This window comes from Myotis myotis, unplaced genomic scaffold (genome assembly GCF_014108235.1).
Source record: "Myotis myotis isolate mMyoMyo1 unplaced genomic scaffold, mMyoMyo1.p scaffold_m19_p_1, whole genome shotgun sequence".
Classification (NCBI taxonomy): Eukaryota; Metazoa; Chordata; class Mammalia; order Chiroptera; family Vespertilionidae; genus Myotis; species Myotis myotis.
In genome coordinates, this window is record NW_023416313.1 from 109,013,112 (window position 1) to 109,026,813 (window position 13,702).

At 36.7% G+C, this 13,702-nt stretch overlaps 1 pseudogene; it reads right to left on the minus strand.

The window, feature by feature from the left end:
* Positions 1 to 652: 652 nt before the first annotated feature.
* On the minus strand, positions 653 to 1,226 carry LOC118659240 (annotated as a pseudogene).
* Between the last annotated feature and the right edge of the window lie 12,476 nt (positions 1,227 to 13,702).

The following is a 13,702-nucleotide window of genomic DNA, read 5'->3' on the forward strand; positions in this document are numbered from 1 at the left end:
ATTTTGCTATAGGAGAATACATTACCATAAAACACTTAAAGTTGTTTCATATTTTTTTAAATTATCTTGCTCGAAAAATTAACTCATAGTATTGGCTCTATGTTGGTTGTCAGGAAGATTGACAGTATGCTGAAGGATAGTAAACAAAGGAAAATGAAAAAATAACAGACTGTCAAGTTGAAGGGAGCTGATACAGGGATAAATCTTAACATTAGCTTTATTAATGATTTGAATAGTGATGTAAATGGAAATTAAATCTTCAGGTGATAAGTAACTTATTTCATAGTTTAAAAACAAGGGAAAATAACCATTGAGAATTGCAAAAAGGAATAAATGGGTGCAAACGTGCATTAAATAAGAAGGGAATATCAATTGCTCTTCATATTAAGACCATTGGAATCCACTGTTACAATGTTTGAAATGAAATATAGATAGGCAGCGGTGTAAAGTAAGGGGAAATGGAGTTAAACTACAGATGCGATGTGTCATATTCCTTTTGGCACCACAGATTGGTTGTCATCTAACTAATGGGTATATACTCAGATAACATTTTCCTGAATCATGGGAAGCAATATTATTTCTAGAAAGACAGTTCCTTCTTAGTAATGTGATATTCTTTTTTATTGTGAATGATATTTTATTTAGTTTTTGTTTACAGCTGAAACTCTGGGAATTCAAAATGAACATCCTTGCCAGTGAACTCCTTATAGACATCAGAGAAGTTTCAAGCTTGTGTCCCATGATGTGCTTTATCCAAATGAACCTTTATGAGCCGGCTGTCATCCAGGGTCACTTGAATTCCCTCGCCTACACTTTTACTTAGGAAAACCAAGTCCTCCGGGATCGCATCTAGCAAGGCTGTCAGAGTGAGGCTCCTGGGCTGCGTTTGCTTATTTGTTGATGCATTTGTTTGTTTGTTTGTTTGTAGGTTTTTTTCAAGTTGGCTTAAGCAGAATTCTCCTCTGAGCGATCAAGACAATGTGCTTCCCAGTGAACTTTTTCTTCAATTCGATACTAGCTAGACTTGGACTTTCTGAAATTATTTCAGTTGAGAAACAGGAACAAAGATAACAGCTTTCAGACCTACACCAACTTTATTTTATGGCTTGCGTATTCAGCCCTAGTAGCTGGGCCTTGAGGCTCTGGAGATCTTAGGAGTTGCCTGTCTCAAAATCAGCTGGCTTCTCTCCATTGGGCTGCATGATCCCAATGCTGGGACTGAGCATGGCCTTCTTGGTGAGTGCTGGCCTGGGTAGAGGCCTTGGTCTCCAGAGAGCTCATCAAGTCCTGGCACCTGAAAAGCAATAATGTCATATTCTTTTTAAATGATGAGAAATATTATTACAAATAGAGAATAATTGTCAAATAAGGAAGTACTTCTATAAAATCCAACTATATTCTAGCAATTGTCCTAAAAATCATGTAAGATGTATACTAAAAAATGTGGAATTATATAAACATGTACTATTTCCTTCCATGATTATCACTTTTGAAATTTAATATCTGAGTTAATGAGAAATCAGATAATATTTTTTAATGAAAGAAACATGGATTTTATCAGAAATCCCACACATGGAAACAAGCCTGTCACTACTCTGTTGAACAATTTACATTTTAAGAAGTATTAATTTTTGTCTATTTATTTTTGGGATATATGATAAGTGTTACTATGCAGCTTATTTAAAATATTTATTTCACTGTCCATTCTTATTGATAAATTAAATCATGTGATGTACTCACTAACATGTCAAGAACAAGAATGGATTCTCCTTTATAATTTATAACTTATTTTCCAATGATTTCAAAATATATTTTACCCTGATACACATGTGCTTTGAAGTTCTCAGGGCAACAGTCATAGGTATGCCCAAGGATAAGGAAAAGTTTAGTGTGCTTCTTCCTAATAGGTACCTCACCTTTCATCTAGAAAGCATTTCACATGAAAATGTGTAAAACTTATTTTATTATATAGATTGTTTTAAGATGTCTTCTCAAATCACTGTGAAAATATAAATAATTTAAAGAATGGTATTTTGACAGTGATTATATATATATATATATATATATATATATATATATATATAGATAGATAGATAGATATAGATATAGATATAGATATATATATATAGAGAGAGAGAGAGAGAGAGGGAGAGGCCCAGTGCACAAAATTCGTGCATGGGTAGGGTCCCTAGGCCTGGTTGGTGATCAGGGCCAATCGGGGCCTCCCGGCTGCTGGCCAGAGCCTTTCTTCCCCAGCTGCCACTGGGGCCTCCATTCCCTGGCTGCTGCCAGGGCCTTCCTTCATTCCGTGCCACTCCCTGGTGCTCAGTGCACGTCATAGTGAGCAATTGAACTCCTGGTTTCCTGGTCGAACTCCCAAGGGGAAATTTGCATATTAGGCTTTTATATATAGACTAGAGGCCCGGTGCACAAAAATTTGTGCACTCGGGGGGGAGGGGGGGTCCCTCAGCCTGGCCTGTGCCCTCTCCCAGTCTGGGACCCCTCGGGAGATAACGACCTGCTGGCATAGGCCTGCTCCTGGGTGGCAGAGGGCAGGCCCAATCCCTAGGTGCAGCCCCTGGTCGGGCTCAGAGCAGGGCCGATTGGGGAGTTGGGGTGCCGCCCCCTGTCATGCACAGAGCAGGGCGGATCGGGAGGTTGCGATGCCACCCCCAGTCATGCTCAGGGTAGGGCCGATTGGGGGGTTGGGGCACCGCCCCCTGTCACACTCAAGGCAGGGTCGATGGGGAGGTTGCGGCGCCACCCCCTGTCATGCACAGAGCAGGGCCAATCAGGGGGTTGGGGCACTGCCCCCTGTCAATCACAGAGCAGGGCCCATCAGGGGGGTTGGGGCTCTGTACCCTGTCACACACAGAGCAGGGCCCATCAGGGGGTGGGGCACCACCCTCTATCACCCACAGAGCAGGGCCGAAAAGGGGGTTGGGGCGCCGCCACTCTCACACTCAGGGCAGGGCTGATGGGGAGGTTATGGATCTACCCCGTCACACACAGAGCAGGGCCCCTGGCGGGGGGCGGGGGTTGGGGAGCTCCCCCATATCAGGCACAGAGCAGGGCTGATCAGGGGGTTGGGGCGCCTTCCCCTATCACGAACAGAGCAGGGCAGATAGGGAGGTTGTGGCCCCGCCCCCTGTCACACACAGAGCAGGGCTGATCAGGGGGGTTGGGCGCTGCCCCCTGTCACACTGATCCCGGTGCCGGGAGGCATATTACCCTTTTACTATATAGAATAGAGGCCTGGTGCATGGGTGGGGCCGGCTGGTTTTCCCTGAAGGGTGTCCTGGATCAGGGTGGGGGTCCCCACTGGGGTGCCTGTCCAGTCTGGGTGAGGGGCTGAGGGCTGTTTTCAGGCTGGGGGTGACTGAAGCTCCTAACTGCTCCTTTTTTTCTTGTTTTTGTTTTGTTTTGTTTTGTTTTTTTAATTCTGGGCCAGCTTTAGCTTGAGGGTTTTCTCCAGCTCTTAGGCCTCTGCTGCTGAAAGTAGGTAATCGAAACAATGTATAACTCCAGCTCTGGCTCCAGCTCTGAGATCCCAGCTTGCTGAAAGCGTCTATATTTGTTACAATGTTTCTTAAACTGCAGGCTCAGAGGCCTGCAGTCGCAGGGGAGGAACGTTGGTTTCCTCCGTCACTGAAGCAAGCAAGCCTCATGTTAGTTTCAAGCTGCCTGGCTGCCGGCCGCCATCTTGGCTGACAGTTAATTTGTATATTTCGCTGAATAGCCAATGAAAAGGGTAGCAGTCGTACGCCAATTACCATGTTTCTCTTTTATTAGTGTAGATATATATTGAATATTTTATTTAGTCATTTTGTGTGTGTGTGTATATATATATATATATATATATATATATATATATGTAAATATATATTACATTTTTATTTATGCCATGGAAATAAATAGATTTCAAATAATCATAAATTTAAAAAAATAGAGAACCCTGAAAATATTTAGGTTATATTATGGGAGAAAGTCTATGAATTTCTGCTAAAAGTCAGTAAGACAAAAATATGTACTAGAAACATAGTCAGTGGTCTCCCTCCCCCCAGTTCCCCTGATTCTGCTTCAAAATTAGCTGAAGGTCATTTCTCTTTGCTTCTTTTGTGGGAAACATAGCTCCTATATCTCCAAAGACATATTACTTAATATTTTAGACTCCACTAATTTTGTCTCAAGTTCAAAAATCCCAGTGAAGATATTCAATTATTTCAGCTTCAGGCTAGGAAATCCCTCAAAAACATTTTATTGCTTCTCTCCTTAAAAGACACCAATGAGGAGGCATTGAGTTCAGCAGAAATAATCTAAGAGACTAGCTCTTTGAAATAAAACATATTAAAAATTACAGGGGTACTACACGGCTGTCTTAAAAACTGCCTGTGTACATTAGCTCAGTTTGCCCTCAGCTGGAAAACAAGGTCTGATTAAATCCTCCCGGTCAGAAGTTTGGGTGAAATTTGGAAATATAATATAGTCCATGGTAAAGAGAAAGGACTATGAGTTGTACTATTTTGAGTATTACTTCTGATTTCAATACTTATTTACTGGTGAACCTGACAAAACTATTTAGTTTATTTTCCACATCTGTAAAATGTGTATTATAGAAAAATGTGTATTGCTAAGGGTCTCTTTTCACTGAACAAGTATAATTGGGTGCCAAAATGACCCTAACTATCTTTTCATAATGTGGACACACCATTTGCAATAAGATATACTAGTATGTTTTAAATATCTGCCTACATGGAACTTAGGTTCCATTTGGGAAAAATGAATAAAAAAACAAGTAATATGCATAGGGATAAATAAGACAGGGAAAACAGATAGGGAGTATTGTGTGTGGTTGCTGTTAAGAATGATGTGGTCAGGAAGCTTGAGCAATAGGAAGATATCTGAGAATAGATTTGAAGGAAATGAAAAAGGTGAAGCAGGCCCCTGTGCATGTATCTGAGGGAAGAGCATTCTAGGCACAGTAAATAGCAATTGCAAAGATTAAGTCAGGCACAGTCTTGGAGTTTTGATAAAAAAAGTAGAGAGAATATTGTGGCTGGAGAACACTTTGGTTGGAGCTGAGTAAGAAAAATAGAGATATCCCATAAGATAGGGCCAGATAGGTAACTGGATAGTAAGCATATTTAAGAAAACTCTGTGTACCATTGAAAGAACTTAACTTCTATTATGAAGGCAATAAAAAATTACTGGAAAGTTTTAAGCAGTGCAATATCTGATTTATGTTTTGGAAAGGATAACTATAGTTACTGTTTTCAGAATAGACTATGTATGGATGGAAAGGAGAAGCAGGTATACCACTTAGGATGCTAGTGCCATAATCTAAGCAAAAGATGGACCAGAATGGTAACAAGTGGAGGTGGTGTCATTTGATTCTTGCAATAGTGAGAAGAATAATTTTTTGAAAGTTTGGATATAGATGTGAAAAAAAATTTAAAGGAGTATAAAGTTCATTAGAAGATATTTAACCTGAATAATTGGATAGGTAAAGTTGCTATTTACCAATTTAATGACAACTATGAAAGAAGAAATCATGTTGGAAGACCACGCTTTCAATTTTGCACATATTACGTTGGAGGTATATTAGGTATATTAGGCTTAAAACTGGACATGCTGAGATGAAAATTTGTTTCATGGGTATTCATTCCAGAATAGAGGTCCAATATATAAATATGATCAATATGACCTATTGATATTTTTCTATATTTACTCATTTATCATTATTTATGCTATTCCTTCCTTACTTTGTTTTCTCATTTTCTTCTGGATAATTTTGTTTTTGCCTGAATAATTCACTTCAGTTATTTTTTGTTCGTTTTAAAGTCAAGTTACTTGGAAAAAATATTTAACCTTTATTTGTCTGAAAATATTTATTTATTTTTATTTTTAAAATATATTTTATTGATTCTCCACAGAGAGGAAGGGAGAAGGATAGAGAGTTAGAAACATCGATGAGAGAGAAACATCAAATATTTATTTTTTTACCTATAGTTTTGAAGATTATATTATTGATCATGGGCTTTTTAGATTGGTATTTATTTTCTTTCTTTAGTATAAAGTTCCATTCCATTATCTCCTGGCTGTCATAATTTATATCGAGAAACTTGCTGTCTTATTATTTACCCTATGAAGGTCTATATTAATTTCTCTTGGTGCTTCAACATTTTCTTTTTTGTTTTTAGCGGTTTCACTATAATTCTTCTTAGACTGTTGTTGTTTTGTTTTGTTGTTGTATTTATCCTCTTTGGGACTTTCAGAGCATTTGAATCATTGACTTGATGTCTTTCATGACTTTTGGAACATTTTCAAACATTTTCTCTTCTATTTTCTTCTGATCCACTCTCTTTCACATCTTTTATGTACATATTTACTTGACTTTTTATAAATTGCAATTCTTTGGTGAATTGGATACCTAATGAGACTAGTCCATATGTTTCAAAGATTTCTGATGTCAAGAATGAGAGATAAGAAGAATAAGAATGAGGATTTTGCCAGATGACTACGGCATACAAAACTCTCAAGATTCCTTCTCACTACTGCCTTTTGTGGTTTAGAGGTCTAGGGAGAGTTGGTGTTATTCTGAATAGAAGAAATTCTAGACTTCGTTATAGATTTTTTAAGAGAAACAAATGGTATAGTGAAATTACAGCACTTAGCACTGTACTTAATACACAATTAAATGCTCAATGAATGGCACTGTCGTTACCATTACTGGACCTTGTTGATATAGCTCCATGCTTTCACTTCCATGTTCTCTGTATCACTAACGCCTTTGAATTTAGTGTGCTGAGTGCATGATTAGAAATACTTAACCAGGATGTCTGCTTTCAGCCAAGATAGAGCAGCAGGGACAGGATTTATCTACCTGCTTATATTAGTTTGCTTGTGTTGCTGTATCAAAATACCACAAATCAAGTGGTTTAAAGAACAAAAGATGACTTTTTCACAGTTCTGGAGGCCAGAAGTCCAAGATCAAGATGTCAGCAAGGCCCTGGAGAGTATAATCAAACATACTGTTTCCAAGTAACTTAATTGTATCTCATAATAAAGTTGGGAATATTTATAGGTATACAAACAGCACCTAACAAAGCAAAATTTATAATTTCTAATATCCAATGAAAAATTGTAGACACTCAAAAAACAAAGCAAAAGTTTATAATCCTCACATGGAGAAACATTTGTCAATTAAAACTGATGACAGTAAAGGCATTAGTAGAAAAGGCCTTTGAAACAGTATGACTGCATTTTATATGTTCAAGAAGATTGAGGAGCCCTGCCCAGTTGTTAGAGAATCACCCCACACACCAAAGGGTCTTGGGTTTGATCTCAGTCAAGGACACACATCTGGGTTGCAGGTTTCATTCCTGGCCCTGGTTGGGGTGTATGAGGGAGGCAACCAATTGCCTCTGTCTCTCATCTTTCTCTCTCTCTCTCTCTCTCTCTCTCTCTCTCTCTCTCTCTCTCTCTCTCTCTCCTCCCTCTCTCCTTTCCACTCTTTCTAAAATAAATGAAAAAATATCCTTGGGTGAGAGTTAATAATAAATAATAAATAAATAAATGTTGAGGAATGATTGAATATGTTAAGTAGAGAAACAGAAGCTTTAAACACCATTCAAATTGAACCTTTAAAGAGGAATAACTACAATGTGTGAGATAAAACACACACCAGATATAATTAATGGCTAATTAGATAGTGTAGAAGAAAAGGCTAGTGAAATAGAAAAAGAACCTATCTGAAATGAAACACAGAGAGAAAGGACTTAAAAAATGGCACATCAGTGATCTGTGGGGCAAACTGAAGTCAGTAGTTCAAGGTAAGGCCTTGTGAGATGATGCTTCAAGGAAGGGAGCTGGTTTGGAATTTACTAAGTCAAAAACAATCACAAAAGGTCTTTAGTCAATATTAGGCTTAGTAAGTTCACTGATAGTATAGTTGAGTTAGAGGCAACAATCACAAGTTCACATTCATCCTTTTTTCTGTTGGTTTCTATGGTTACTCTATATGTGTTGCTCCTACTTCATGTGTGCTAACAACTTCCAATTTCTCATACCCCTGAATTTCACATCCTGCAAATCCTTATATTCATTCTGATCGGAATTTTTCATAACATTATGAAGCCATTAGCATAGTGTTGATGCATGCTGAAATATTTGATAAATGTCATTTTATTTCTTTGGTATAATCCTGAAAAAAAATCAAGTTGTTAGGTATATTGTCTTCCAAAACAACAATTTCCAACACATAATTTGAACTAGTGCTTTACTAATTCAAGAGTAAACGTGTTTGATAGACTTTTTGACTTGAACCAGATACAGTCATAGGCAATGAAACTGTTGCAAATTTCACGAGGCCATTTGACTTTTACATGCAGTGGGACACTCTGTATACTATAGCCTACTGTTTACACACTAGGTAGTCACAGTAACCATTTAAAAGCTGTTTTTTTCTTTTGTCTTTAGAGGTGGATACTACAATTTATATTTGGGGCAGGGTGCTGCCTCATTTCAGGCAAATCACCCTAAGGGATTTCGGATTTAGTTAGGTAGAGAAACAGTCAGCCAGAAGTTAATATGTATGCCAGAGGCAATGTACTCTATTGGTAGGGGTAGATGTGCTGGAGATACATGTCTGAGGATGGTTCCTTCATTTGTATATGAGGTGGAGAGAGAAAGTGGGAGAAATACATTACTGTGTGTGCTTGAATGAAGATAGTTTATTTCTGCAGTGAGGTCACGAGAGGCTTTTGCTGTTGATTTTTATTCATGGGTGGTTTTGGTTGCTGATTTTTACTTTTGAGAGTTACTTGCAAGAGATGAACAGCTGAGAGAAAGAGTCAGAACAACTTTCATGAGGAAATTCTAGAATTTTTGGACTCAAATACTATGGTGTGAGGCACATATATAAGTACCTTCAGCTCAGAGTTGAGAAGATAATCATTTTTTTCCAGCCTCTATTCAGAACCCTGTACTGTTACTGTATCACAGAGAGGGGGCATTTTGGAGTACTGAGAATAATATGTCTGGCAAGAATATTAATGTTCTCTTCAGAAACTAAATTGGCAGATAGAAAGAGCCCGCCCCTAAGGATGATTTATGGGGCAATGGACAATGGGCAGGGCGACCTGGGGTAGCAGCAAAATAAGACTCAGGGTAGCAATTACAGGGGGCATACTGCATTATAAAAACAAGAGACATGTTCTTTTGTAGACTCCTAGTAATAACAAGACAGCTTTCTGTTTTACTGAGAAATTTGAGATGCAGCAATAATAAGTAGGAAACAAAAAGTTTGTAAGTATGTAAACATGACTTTGTATTTATTCACAAGTTAGAGAGGCCTGAACATTTGGGCTGCTCATGATTTGCATGTCATAGCAGTGAAGGAAGTAGGATTAATCAGCACATTTAAATTCTTGATGTGTGTGATCAATAGATAACCTTGATTAAATAAGGGATTATCCTTGAAAGCATACACACAAACAATTACAGCTCATTATTTTCCAATTGCCTTTTGTTAAAGCGTTTATATTTTGATTTGAACCTGGTTAATATCGATATTAACAAAAAACACTGACTAAAGAGCAAAATAATATTGAAAATCTATCTAATAATGAACATTCTAAATATATCCCATTGACATGTTGCATACAAAAATGTCCAAAAAGAGTAGAAAATGGCAAAACTGGCTGAAGTTCTCCTATAAATTAATGCTAAGGGACTTTTTGGGACATTATAGATCCCGAGGAAAGCAAACTGTGTGGAAACAACAACAACAAAATAATAGATTTGAAAAATGAGAAGCACTATCCTAACTGCAGATAGATTAGCCAGGTCATTTAAATGGATATGGATTTTAAGTTAAAGTGTTTTTTATAATTCAGAAGTAGTCTAATAAGCAAAATCTTGAAATTAATGGGCATTTAACTAAAATCCCACAGTAAAAAAAAAATGGAGTTTTCCAATAATTCAACATTTCTCACTAATATATATCAGTGTTGCACTGGGCGTTTCAAGCAGTTTCAACATGTTGCATCCTGTCAGGGAAGAGGATAAGGTTGCAGTGTCAGTTCCTCTTTATACATAGGTTGAGTTGAAGTCACAGTTCACCACTGTGCTTCTGACAGAAGCTCTCAGATTTTGCATTTGGCATGTCACAGGCTCTTCTAAATTGAAAGTTTTAAAAGAATAGAGTAACAAATACATTTTCTTGACAGAATTTGACCTTTTATTATTGGGAGTTAGTCCCTGTTTCTTTCTCAGTGGTTCATTTGAAGGAGTCCATTTTTTTTATAATGTTAAATTTTATATATTTTTTTAAATTGAATTTATTGGGATGACATTGGTTAATAGGATGATATAGGTTTCAAGTGTACATTTCTATGATACATGGCTTGTATATTGCTTTGTGTACCCATCACCCAAAGTCAAATCATCTTCATTACTATATATTTTCCCCCTTCACCCTTTGCTACTCCCACCCCCTTCCCTATGGCAACTACAATACTATTGTCTGCATTTGAGTTTCAGTTTTATATCCCACATATGAGTGAAATCATCTCCAGAAGACCTCCATTATAGGAAATATTCAAGAACAAAAGGTCAGCCAAAACCGGTTTGGCTCAGTGGATAGAGCGTCGGCCTGCGGACTGAAGGGTCCCAGGTTCGATTCCGGTCAAGGGCATGTACCTGGGTTGCGGGCACATCACCAGTGGGAGATGTGCAGGAGGCAGCTGATCGATGTTTCTCTCTCATCGATGTTTCTAACTCTCTATCTCTCTCCCTTCCTCTCTGTGAAAAATCAATAAAATATATTAAAAAAAAAAGAACAAAAGGTCACAAAACCATGAGTAAAATCACCAACAAATTTACAACATAAGCAGAGATAATCAGTGACAATATAATAAAACCCTAATATGCAAATCAACTGAACGGCAGAACGACCAATTGCTATGATGTGCACTGACCACCAGAGGGCAGACACTCAATTCAGGAGCTGCCCGTGGTGGTCAGTGCACTCCCACAGGGGGAGCACTGCTCAGCCAGAAGCTGGGCTCACAGCTGGCGAGCACAGTGACGGTGGTGGGAGCCTCTCCCACCTCTGCAGCAGTACTTAGGACCCCTCAGGAGATGCCTGACTCCCTGGGGGGACTGGGCCTAAGCAGACAGGTGGACATCCCCCAAGGGGTCCCAGACTGTGAGAGGGCACAGGCCGGACTGAGAACCGCCCCCTCGCCAGTGCAAAAATGTCATGCAATGGGCCTCTCGTAAAACATAAAAGAGGATTGAGTAAAGGTTTGAATTTGCAAAGGAAGATAGAGATCAGATGCATTCCAAAGAAAAGGGACCACTATATATATGAAGGAGTCAACTTGTACACTGACTTTCAGATAAGTACACAAGGGCTAGAAGCACATTGAAGAATCTGAATTTTTTGCCTTTTTCTTCTAATACCATAAGATAAAATAATGACAGTAACAGAGAGCTACAATAAACCCTGGTAATCTAAATATGCATAACATTTAAAATGACTTGTTTTAGTCAGAATTTTCTATGGAGAGATAGCTTACAAAATTATTTGATATATTTACATTTAAAATTGTGAAAATTTCATAGTATTAATGTATCCCACAGTATTTGTTAAGTATAGATAAAGAGATAATATAGATTTATTGTTAATAAAATTATTTATAATTGATAAACCTATATCTTAAGGAATATTGAATATGTGTGTCTGGAAACAATTGTATTACCATTATTTGAAATAAACTAAAATATTTAGAAGGTAATACTTCTAGATATGTAAATCCAGTATATCAATATTACCTATAAGTCTATAGAAAACTAATTTCATGACTACACTAAATAAACTCTTGTTTATTCTGATAGAAGTGATCTTAAAATAAAATAATTGAAAATATATTGAATTTCTAAAATACTTTTCCTTAAAATTCTATGTCCATCTTGTTTAGAATGCTCTGCATTTCCTGGACTTGTATTTCTATTTCCTTCACCAGGTTAGGGAAGTTTGCTGTCATTATTTTTTCCATATAGGTTTTCAAATTTTTGCTCTCTCTGGTCTTCTAGCAGCTCCATAATGTGCATATACAAGATAAACCCAAAGAGACTCAGACCAAGACACATTATAATTAAAGTGTAAAAGGCTAAAAACAAAGAGAATATCTTAAAGGCAACACAAGAAAAGCAGTTAGTTACCTACAAGAGAACTCCCATAAGACTGTCAGCTGGTTTTTCAACAGAAACTTTGCAACCCAGAAGATTGTGGCAAGAAATATTCAAGGTGATAAAAAGCAATGAACAACAACCCAGATTACTCTACCCAGCAAAGCTATCATTTAGAATAGAAAAACATATAAAGAGCTTTCCATACAAGAAAAGTCTAAAAGAGCTCATCACCACCAAACCAATATTACATGAAATTCTAGAGTCTTCTTCAAGCAGCTGAAGAACAAAGATAAAAATATGAACAATAAAATCGCAATAAATAGATATCTATCAACAATTGAATCTAAAAATCAAAATAAATGAACAAGCAGAATAGAAACAGACTTATACTTAGAGAGAATATATTGATGGTTGCCAGATGAGAGGGGGCTAGAGGAGACTGATTAAAAAGGTGATGGGATTAAGAAGTACAAATTGATTGTTACAGAATAGTCATGGAGATGTAAAGTATAGCATAGGGAGTAAAGACAATAATATTTTATTAACTATGTATGGTGTCAGCTGGGTATGAGATTTATCAAGATGTTCTCTTAGTAAGTTTTAAAATGTCTAATTACTTGGATGTACACCTGAAATTAATATAATATTGTATGTCAACTATAATTTAAAAAAAAACTTTTTTATAGATTAAGAAAAAAAAGTCTATGTTCATGTTAGGAACCAGTTTAAACTATGAGCAACACATTTTCAAAATGTTAAGGTAAATGAAGATGGTAATTATAAAAACATGTCAATGAAGGAGTCCTGAATTTTTATACTCTTCACTTTTGAATAATTTTTTAACTTTCCAAATAGTGATTCTAAAGAATGCTAGATAATTGGGATAGATTTTACTTGCTTATATGTAAATGCATTCTCAATAATGCTTTCCTTTTTTCAAAATGGGTATTATTTGTTTATCTTTTTATTATTTCCATCAAAAAGTGTTTTCTGAGATTCTCAGAGTACTTTATCATTCTATCAATCTTTCAGAATATCTGTAGAATCCCCCTGGGTACCATTCCCTGGTGGCAAGCAGACATACTAAGAACTTCATCTGAATTAAAATCTGGTTTACTAGACTGAAAAAGCCTGGCAGAAATTCAAAAATACATATTATATTTGTTACATATCATTTTGTTCAAATAAATATATATAAAAATGTTAATTATCATCAGCTCAAATAAAAATAATAATGATGCTTCATAATAATGATGCTTCCTGTATGTGTTTTTTAAAGGTATTTGGTACAATGGTTAGATAATTAACAAAAATAAATTAGGTGTGTAAATTACAACAAAAATTTAAAATAATTTACTCTTTGGGTTGAAAAATAAGACTCTAAAAGTGATTCAGCTATATGTGATAATATCACATCTGATATTTTTTTCTCAGTAATAGAGCATGCATATTATAGCTTTATAAATTATAAATCAGAAAAATATATATGTTTTACTTTTAAATG